The following is a 10,962-nucleotide window of genomic DNA, read 5'->3' as shown; positions in this document are numbered from 1 at the left end:
CCATGAATATTACTGAGAGAAACTAATGTCACAGCCCTGCCATGGACATGTTGGTAAGATTTAGGTTACTCATTTCTTCCTTGTGCCCTGTTCTTTGTATCAGTTTGGACTAGAACCAAGTAATTAAGAAGGTTACATGAGCTTTCAAAAATAGTAATTTTTAATAGCCCCTATTACTGCATTAAAAAAAGAAAACTCAGCTAAATGAATTTTGGCACCCAACATATCCTAATAAACATGTTTGATATACTGTGGACTCCAAATACACTATGGAGGCGTATTTTTCTGCTCTGGGAACGAATAGGCTGTGATGTGAAACAATAGATTTAGTATAGAATTCTGGCTAATTAGAACTAACAGGTGACTAAATAGGTATCAATTGTTGTATCTCTCATTGACTAGCATTTCCACTAAGACATTATATCTCTGTGCATGAATAAATCTGTTAGTTCCTTGCTAACTGGGCCATGGTCAATGCTGTGCTAGGCTTGGTGAGGATAAACAGATTTATACAATAGATTGGATACTGCTAGGAGCATTCAATAAAGCTTACCAGTTAAGACTATGATCTCTGAATCTTAGCTCTACTCTTACTTGTTCTGTGACCTCGTGCCAAGTATTTAACTTTGGAAACCTAGTTTTTTCTGTTTTGGAGATAGAGGCAAACATTAATAGAATTAAGTGAAGTATTGTATGTTCTTCTAGGACAACACACCGAATCAAACATTTGTTGTTCAGTCACTCAGTTGTGTACAATGCTGTGTGATCCCATAGACTGCAGCATGCCAGGCTTCCCTGTTCTTCACCATCTCCTGAAGCTTGCTCAAATTCATGTCCATCGAGTCAGCAATTCCATCCAACTATCTCGTTCTCTGTTATCCCCTTTTTCTCCTCGAGAAAGACCCTTCAATCTTTCCCAACACAAGGGTCTTTTCTAATGAGTCAGCACTTTGCATCAGGTGGCCAGAGTATTGGAGCTTCAGCTTCAGCATCATTCCTTCCAATGAATATTCAGGATTGATATATTTTAGGATTGACTGGTTTGATTTCCTTGCAGTCATGCTAGAAGTGACTCAGTTGTGTCTGACTCTTAGCAACCCCATGGACTGTAGCCTACCATACTCCTCTGTCCATGGGATTTTCCAGGCAAGAGTACTGGAGTTGGTTGCCATTTTCCTCTCCAGAGGATCTTCTCTATCCAGGGATTGAACCTGGGTCTCCTGCATTGTAGGCAGATGCTTTACCATCTGAGCCAACAGGGAAGTCATGCATAGTCCATAATAATAAATGCTAGTTGTTGTTATTATAATTATGAAATTTCTGGGTTGAAATGATATATTTATTTAAAAGTTGAGGTGTTCCCACTCACACCATTGATTTTACTTGATTTTCAGAGCAGTTCTCTGAGTGAGACTTTACTATTTCAACGTACACATGATGAATTCACAAAAAATCAAGACCACTATGATCACTTACAGCCTTATGAATTATTAGTGGCAGGTATCATTTCTTTTCTGTTATACAAACCATATAATTTCTCAGCCATAATTGAGAGCATATGCTTTTTCACCACATGTGTTTTTTGAGATCATCAAAATTAGTCATAATTTTGTCTATCACTAGAAGGCAATGGCACCCCACTCCAGTACTCTTGCCTGGAAAATCCCATGGACGGCAGAGCCTGGTAGGCTGCAGTCCATGGAGTCGCTAAGAGTTGGACACGACTGAGTGACTTCACTTTCACTTTTCACTTTCGTGCATTGGAGAAGGAAATGGCAACCCACTCCAGTGTTCTTGCCTGGAGAATCCCAGGGACGGGGGAGCCTGGTGGGCTGCCATCTATGGGGTCGCACAGAGTCGGACACAACTGAAGTGACTTAGCAGCAGCAGCAGCATGCTACAAAAGCCTCCTGTGGCCTTACTGCCCAACACCTGTTCTACTCACTCTTTTTCTTAAGCACTTAGCAAAGAGACAGAAAGATGTTTATGAAGCATCCGATGAGGGATAGAACAATGAGGTTCTAGAGACTGCAAAGGTCACTGTGCACTGAGACACTATGGGGTCACCCCAGGGTGGTTGAAGGCTGAGCTGATATAAATGATAGACGGAAGTTGTAACAGTGAAATCTGTTCTCCCAGGTTTTAAAATCTCAGGGGAAATGAAGTTATGAAAGAAGGATTAAAATAGACTATGCAAGTCCTTGAATGCCATTGTAAACAAACTAATAGACTTATTTTACTTTCTAAGTCAGTGTTTCTAAAAATGGATTTTCATGCTATCACTTGGAGTTATGTATGTAAATACAGTGAAGAAAGGTTCTGTAGTCAAATATGATTGGAAAATTCTGGGTAAAATAAAATGTCATTATTGAGGATTGATTTCTCTGAATTGTGAATGCTTAAAAAGAGAATATTTTGTTGCATGGAGCATTTCCAAAATATAAGATGCGGGATGATGAATTAAGTGGGGGGGGGCTAGTACTGCTCAGAATATAATTGGGGATCTATGTTCTGGTGAACAGGGCATGATTACAGGATTTTGTATGAAATTCTTACGTGTTAGTTAAGTGGAGAGATAGTGGACAGAAATAGAAGATGACATAAGCCACCTTTCAAGTCTTTCTTTGCTTATGCTTTGATTGGGATGGAGATTCCTGTTAGACCTCTGGAAAACTCAAAGATTTCAGAGTTAAAACAAAAAGTAAACATATGTGAAGGCATCACTGATAAGGTTCTGCAAAGGCTTGATATGCTTTGAGGAATTGTCATAACACTTGAATGCAAACTGGCTCTTCTTTGTTGTTCAGTCTCTAAGTCGTATCCAACTCTTTGCAACCCCATTGACTGCAGCACACCAGGCTTCCCTGTCATTCACTATCTCCTGAAGTTAGCGCAAATTCATGTCCATTGAATCGGTGATGCTATCTAACCATCTCATCCTATGGTGCCCTCTTCTCCTTTTGCCTTCAATCCTTCCCAACATCAGGGTCTTTTCCAATGAGTTGGTTCTTCTCATCAGGTGGCCAAAGAATTGGAGCTTCAGCATCAGTTCTTCCAATGAATATTCAGGGTTGATTTACTTTAGGATTGACTGGTTTGATCTCCTTGCTGTCCAAGGGACTCTCAAGTCTTCTCCAGCACCACAGTTTGAAAGCATCAATTCTTCACCACTCTGCCTTCTTTATGATCCAATTCTCACACCTGTATATGACTACTGGAAAAACCATAGCTCTGACTATATAGACCTTTGTTGGAAAAGTGACTCTGACAAAACTGTCTAGGTTTGTCATAGCTTTCCTTCCAAGGAGCAAGTGTCTTTTAATTGCATGGCTGCAGTCACGCTGTCCACAGTGATCTTACAGTCCAAGAAAATAAAATCTGTAATTGCTTACACTTTTTCCCCATTTATTTGCCATGAAGTGATAGTATTGGATACCATGATCTTAGGTTTTTGAATGATGAGTTTTAAGTCAGCTTTTTCATCTCTCTTTTCACCTTCATCCAAAGGTTCTTTTGTTCCTCTTTACTTTCTGTCATTAGAGTGGTATCATCTGCATATCTGAGGTTGTTGATATTTCTCCTGGTAATCTTGATTCCAGTTTGTGATTCATCTAGCCTGGTATTTTGTATGATGTACTCTATATAGAAGTTAAATAAACAGGGTGACAGTATACAGCCTTGTTGTACTCCTTTCCCAATTTGGAACCAGTCAGTTGTTCCATGTAAGGTTCTAAACTGTTGCTTCTTGACCCACCCACATACAGGTTTCTCAGGAGACAGGTAAGATGGCCTGGTATTCCCATCTCTTTGGGAATGTTCCACAGTTGGTTGTTATCCACATAGTCAAAAGCTTTTGCATGTCAATGAAGCAGAAATAGATGCTTTTTCCTAGAATTTCCTTGCTTTCTCCATGATCCAACAGATGTTGGCAATTTGGTCTCTGATTCCTGTGCCTTTTATAAACCCAGCTTATACATCTGGAAGGACAAGTAGTTTCTTGCCTTCTCATTGAAAAGAAAAAAAAATTTATTTCAGCCATTGAAATGCTTGTTCAGCAACAAATGTACTACTACTGTGTGCATATGATTTTCTGCCAGTCTGCATTTCACAGAAATTTGTGCACATGAGATTGTATATGTATGTATGTGTATATACATGCAAGAAAAAGAATGAAATATCATTTTGGAGTATTTAGAAATCTTATAATTCTTAATTATATATTTTAAAATTATTTAATTATTATTATTTATATATGTATGACAATATGTGTCCTGCACTTTCAGGATTATTTAAGGATGTTATACACACACATACAGACACATACATAACACAAGAGGTTTCTACTGCTCCTTGAAAAAATAAATATACTCCCCAGGAATGAAAATTTTCAGGGCAACATCACAATATATTAGAGGCAGTACATTCTTTTCACTCTATCCTTCTACCTATTGTACCTCATCTCAAGGAGACACTTTCTGTTATACATCAAGGGCAGATGTCACAATGGAGCCACTTTTGGAAACCTCCTCCCCCTTCCTTCGTGCATTTGTGCAATTTTTGATGGGATAAAAGTAGAGGGGCAAAATTTATTTCTTTCTCAAATGTAATCTCTTTTCTGTTCTTAAAAAAATTCATGGTGAATGTGAAAATAGTATTAGAGAAGATCGTGTGAGAATATCTGTGTTCATATGACTCCAAACAAAAAGAACAAATATAGGAGGACAGGAGAAAGCAAAGAGCTGTGAGACCTCAGGTTCACAGGAAAGAAAAAGCAAAAGCACATCTGGATTTCAAATCTGCCACAATGAGTGCTCAAACATGCAAAATTAGTCTTGACAGCTTCCTGTTTCAATTCTTGAGGATAAAAGTCCAAACTCCTAATCATAGCACATGAGACCTTTCCTGGATCTTCCTTCATTTCCTTGGACAGGCTTCTTTTACCATCTTAAACTGTTCTCATGGGAGAGTTGAAAACAAATTCCCAGTACACTCCACTTTTGTCCACTTCCCTCTCAATCTGACCAGTTGTATCTGTCTATATTTTTTTTAGTCAGCATCAATTGTTTGGAATTGCACTTTCTGTTATGCTGCCTAATGCCCTCCTGTTACTCTGCTTGGCAAATGCCTACTTATGTGCCAAGAGCCAACATCACAGAATGGAGATAATTTCTATGACCAGATCAAGTATCCTTCTATGCACTTCAGTGATTTACTCCACTGTAATGCACTTGAGTCTTATTGTAACCAGAAGTAGGTTGTGAGCACATTTACAGAGTAGAATGATTTATTTTAGAATCTCTTGTTCATTTGTGTCCACAATATAGGCCCTTAGGAAATATTTACAGAACTAATAAATCATTATCTGTTTATAAGGCAGAGAGATTTTGCCAAAGAGTATTCCTATAATGTATCCAAAATGTTTTATATTTTCCCATGTAGAAATATATTATTTTCCTGAGAAAATTAGGATATCTGATTGAGTTAGAAGAAGCAATTCTGTAGACTTTTATTTAGCCCAGTCATTTAAAATATTCACCAGGGAAACATTTCTGAAGTCTAACTAATACATGAATAGCTTTTACTATAGGCCAGTTCATTTCTTCATTTCTATTTTCTCAAATTTAACTCAAGTAGATTTTGATAATGCCATTGTTAAATCAGTTTTAAGGCAGGGTATGGACTAAACTAATAAAGACATGAATCAGGAAAGCCATAAAGTTTTGGATGTGAAACAGGAAGCAGGGTGGGTATGCCGAAATTCCATATAGATTGCATTCTGTCTTTGTATCATATTTAATAAGTCCATAAATCTTTCTAAATGCTGACAATAATGCTATTTCAGGCTGGTGGAAATGGCAGTCATTAAATAACTGTGTCATTCAAAAATGTGTTCTAACATGTATTTTTTACTATAATTATGAATAGGTCCCAAATCATCAAATTAAGCAGTCTGTAAATCCCTAAGAATTCTAGATGAGATATTAGGTTTACAATTATGGCCCCAACAGTGAACAATATTTTTCAAAGTAAAAACTGCTTGAGGTTGAGAAATGCTTTCTCAGCAGGTAAAATTAGAGTTGGTGATAAAAATAAAATCTGTTTTAAGTGTGTATGTGTATATATGTATATATATTATGATTAGCATTTATATATAATTTTATAATTGCTAAAAGGGAGACAGTTTTCCTTTGTAAACAAATAGCATGTATAAAATTTTAAAATTTTAACAGGTACATTATTAATTATTTATTAATAACAAACTTTATACTCTCTGATTAAAGGGATAATTGAGAAAGCATATCACGTACCAAACTGTGTGTTTGATAAACTTAGATATGTGATCTCTTTGAATACCTTTGAAAACCTAAAAATGTGGACCTAATGTTAATTTTTATGAGGGATTTGGAATTAACATGGACCTTGGGAGAATTAGTAGAAATCCTAAACAGTAGAAATCCAGTTGTCCTGGATTGGTTGTCTTGTCTATGTTATCAGCCTCAACATTGTTTTTATGTATCATGATTTATGTTTCATCTTATAGTCAATCAAATGAGTTATAATGAAGGTAAAGCTAAATGTTTTGAAGAACATTAATGAAGAGATATTATTAGATTATTTCAAGTTGTAATAGCATTTCTATGGTTTATGAGATTAGACTGGATAATATAAAAGAAATTACTTTTTGAAGTGTAAAGTGCTGTATAAACACTCAATACTTAACACACAGCCAGTACCTGCTGAGTACCTATTATCTTCCAGACACTATCCTAGGCTCGAAGGTTAGAGTAACAAAGTATACTGTTATGTTATGAAACTCCTATTTTAGATTGGAGAATCAGGATATAGGTAGATAATTAAGTAAATGGGATAATTCTTAGCCTGATAAATGCTACAAAAATATGATGATGTAATAAAAAGCAAACTGCAAGAACAAGACTAGTGGGAAGCATGGTGTCTCTAGATTGAATGGTCACCAAGGATCAACTGTTGGGGAGCCATGACTTAGCCTCTGGGAATAGCATTACATACAGAAACACATCCATGCACATGCATACACAAATATGCACACACACATATATAGTGCAAATTGCACAGAGTGCTCAAATGGCAAGAATAACCTTGAAACTTTCAAGGGACAGAAGGAAGGAGGAGTCAGTTTGACTATATTCTGGTAGAAAAAAAGGAAAATGGAGTGAGACTTTTCTCATTGGAAAGTCAAAGTGAGCTTAGAGCGAAAGATTTGGAGAGCAGTCAAGGCAGTGAGTCTCAAACTAGCTGGAGAGAAGGACAAGCTGTTTTTTCTGTTTTGTCTTAATTTCTAACTCAGTGTTAGGCTGATAATCTTGTAAAATCCAACAATAATTAGAATGAGACTAGTATACTGATGGAAAAATACTATAAAACTGCTAAACACTTGCTCTCATTCATCTAATTGTGGACTAGTAATAAAATGTTCATAGATTAGATATGTTTTTGAAATAGTATTTTTTAGCTCTCATTGAGAGGGTTTGGAACAGAACAGTAAGCCAATCTGATATAAAATATAGTATAAATATGTATGTATGTGTATGTGTATTAGTATCACCATTGAACCTTATAGCCTAGGTAATAAGAAATATATTTCCCTTTGGTTCCTGGACAGGATTTGTTACTTTTTCCCCCCCCAGGGATATCAGAAACAGCTCACGTTAAAGTTTTATTTTGTCTTGTACTTAAATAATAACAAAATGAAACAAAACGTAATGGTGAAGTCAGAGAAAACAGTGCTTCTTCAACATTCCAGAGCTAAATTTTAAATTTAATAATGGATCTAAACATAGACTACTATATGTAAATTAGTGTTATTTAGCATCTGCTCACAATGAATCTATAATGATATTTGTTTGAAAAACCTCTCCTGTTTTTGTCCATCAAATTGTAGAAGAGATTAACTTATACACATAACAAAGAAAATTTTACTTAAAAAAGAAAAATCCTGAAGTGCAAAGAGGTTAATTCTGCCCAAGTTCTTGCACACAGGAGGCAGAACTGAGAACGGGGTGGGTTTGTGTATTGGAGTCTTGTTCCTTGTACGTAATCCAAATCGCTCATGTTGCGAGCTTGATACTAGGTTAAAATAAAGTAAGTTAACTTCTCTCTCCTTATATTTTACTTCATATTTCCTGAATTCACATATTGTTTATGCTGTCAACATGTTGTAAGTACTATATCAAACATATGTCAGTCAGATTTCTTAAAGAATCAAGAGATGTTAAAATCTAAGAGATGTTAAAATCTACTGAACTTTAATCATGAATTTTTGGGAAAAAAGACACTTAAAAGTACAGACTATACTTGAGATCCTCAGATCTGACAGACTCTATTTTACTTTTCACATCAAATACTAGAATTGTCTACATCTTAATAAAAGTGGGTTTTACAAATGAAATGCTTTAAAGGCATAAAAAAAAGGAAAAAAAAAAGCATTAGGAAAGATGCATTGAGTAACAAACGGGTGTCATATTTTGCTTGCATTGGGCTTCCCCCTTGAAAGGATGACATAAATTATGAAAATATGCAGACAAATTATGAAGACACTCTCAATGTGGCTAATAGAATCATCGATATGAATAGCAAGGGAGACAAATGGCACATGCATACAGTAGTCACATACCAGTGCTCACAACCAAATGTCTAATTAATTAAAACCTCCTTTTGTCAAATAGTACTAAATTATACTTCATAAGAAAGCTGAATGATACAAGCAGATTTTTACAACTATAAAATTATAAATAAATTGTGCATATCAAAAGTGGCCTATGTATCTTTTAAATGCTTTATTTAATATTGGGTCAGATCAGATCCGATCAGATCAGTCGCTCAGTCGTGTCCGACTTTTTGTGACCCCATGAATCGCAGCACGCCAGGCCTCCCTGTCCATCACCAACTCCCAGAGTTCACTCAGACTCACGTCCATCGAGTCCATGATGCCATCCAGCCATCTCATCCTCTGTCATCCCCTTCTCCTCCTGCCCCCAATCCCTCCCAGCATCAGAGTCTTTTCCAATGAGTCAACTCTTCGCATGAGGTGGCCAAAGTACTGGAGTTTCAGCTTTAGCATCATTCCTTCCAAAGAAATCTCAGGGCTGATCTCCTTCAGAATGGACTGGTTGGATCTCCTTGCAGTCCAAGGGACTCTCAAGAGTCTTCTCCAACACCACAGTTCAAAAGCATCAATTCTTCAGCGCTCAGCCTTCTTCACAGTCCAACTCTCACATCCATACATGACCACAGGAAAAACCATAGCCTTGACTAGACGAACCTTTGTTGGCAAAGTAATGTCTCTGCTTTTGAATATGCTATCTAGGTTGATCATAACTTTCCTTCCAAGGAGTAAGCGTCTTTTAGTTTCATGGCTGCAGTCACCATCTTTAGTGATTTTGGAGCCCAGAAAAATAAAGTCTGACACTGTTGGGTACACAGGCCTTATACCCAAATGTGTCCCTTATTGGGTACACAGGCCTTATACCCAAATGTGTCCCATGCTCAGCTGAGACCTACATCTTGCCTTTCGGTCACAGGCTCTTCTCCATTTATGAAGCCCTGATGTCTGTCAATGACCATTTTTACCTTCTACCTAAGGAAATGACATGTCTCTAATGTACTTTTTATTTTTGTTGTTGTTATTGCTTCTCTTTCTTTTTGCTTGTTCAGTCACTTTTCATTTTATATAAAAAACACAATGAATATGCATTTTTATTATTGAATATTTTGGAAATTTTGTTATGTTCTGGGAATATGCTTCCTGTTCTCAATGAAATCCTAGTTTAGCATCTCACAGACAGATTTCTTGAGTATAGACAACGCTAAAAGGCAGATGTTGTGAATCTAAGCATATTCTAAAATAAAATGTTTATCTAATGAAATAAAGATAGATTCCAAAAATACCATCATATTAGTATCTTAATGATTAAACATGAAGGTTTTGTTTAAATTCCAGCTCAGCCATTTAATAGCATTGAATAAAACTGTAACTTTGGAAACATTATATAAACCTCCATTTCACTATTTCCAAAGTAAAAATTGAAAATGGTGGAGATGAAGAAGGTTACACTCCTACCCTCACTGAAATGGGAGTACTATACATTGACTGAGAAATACCACTGCTGCTTACTGTGTTAATACGCATAAAGCTTTCCAGCTCAACATTTAGCTCACAGTGCCTACTCAATAAATGTTATTGGCACTACTAGTGGCTGTAGAAGTAGAAACAATAGTAATATATGGCTACTACTGCTTCTATGACTTAATACTCTATGATGCAACATAATGAATGCTGAATAAATGAATATATAAATCAATAAACAGTTTCAGCTTTGAACCTTTTTCAGAAAGGAATAATATATATGATAGTGGAGAAGTAAAATTTGTACGTGAATTCTCATTCCAAAGGATTTGGATCATACAACTTAAAGCTACTTAAATGATCAGCTGGTTCAATTCTCTCCTCTGTGGAGAAATATACTAAGTTCGAGGGAAACGTAGTATTCTGTCACAGAGCTCTTGGCAGATTAAGACTCCCTTGCATTTAATTATGTGATGGATCAAACATTCACATGCATACCAGGATGTATAATATTTTTCTCATAGTGGTGAAAGTGGTTAATATATAAACTATAAATATAGATGTATGTGTATATTAAACATATAGTGAGATTCTATATAAACTCTGCTAAAGGTATAATTGTCATGGAAAGAAAGATGAATATATATATCCATTATAATTTGTAAAGTTTGCTTTAAAAATAGGAATAGTAGTAATAAAACATTGTATTACGGCTCTTTGTGACCCCATGGACTGTAGCCTGCCAGGTCTCTCTGTCCATAGAATTTTCCAGGCAAGGATACTGGAGTGGGTTGCCATTTCCTTCTCCAGGGGATCTGCCCAACCCAGGGATCAAACCCAGGTCTCCTGCATTGCAG

General features: G+C 36.3%; 1 non-coding gene across 1 annotated transcript; it reads right to left on the bottom strand.

Moving 5' to 3' along the window:
• Positions 1-1,190: 1,190 nt before the first annotated feature.
• On the bottom strand, positions 1,191-1,262 carry TRNAC-ACA. Its single transcript has one exon. It is a non-coding gene; the product is annotated as a tRNA-Cys (tRNA).
• Positions 1,263-10,962: the final 9,700 nt, after the last annotated feature.

Source organism: Bubalus bubalis, chromosome 18 (genome assembly GCF_019923935.1).
Source record: "Bubalus bubalis isolate 160015118507 breed Murrah chromosome 18, NDDB_SH_1, whole genome shotgun sequence".
NCBI lineage: Eukaryota > Metazoa > Chordata > Mammalia > Artiodactyla > Bovidae > Bubalus > Bubalus bubalis.
The sequence above is the reverse complement of the archived record's forward strand: the minus strand, read 5'-3'. Positions and strand labels throughout refer to the sequence as shown.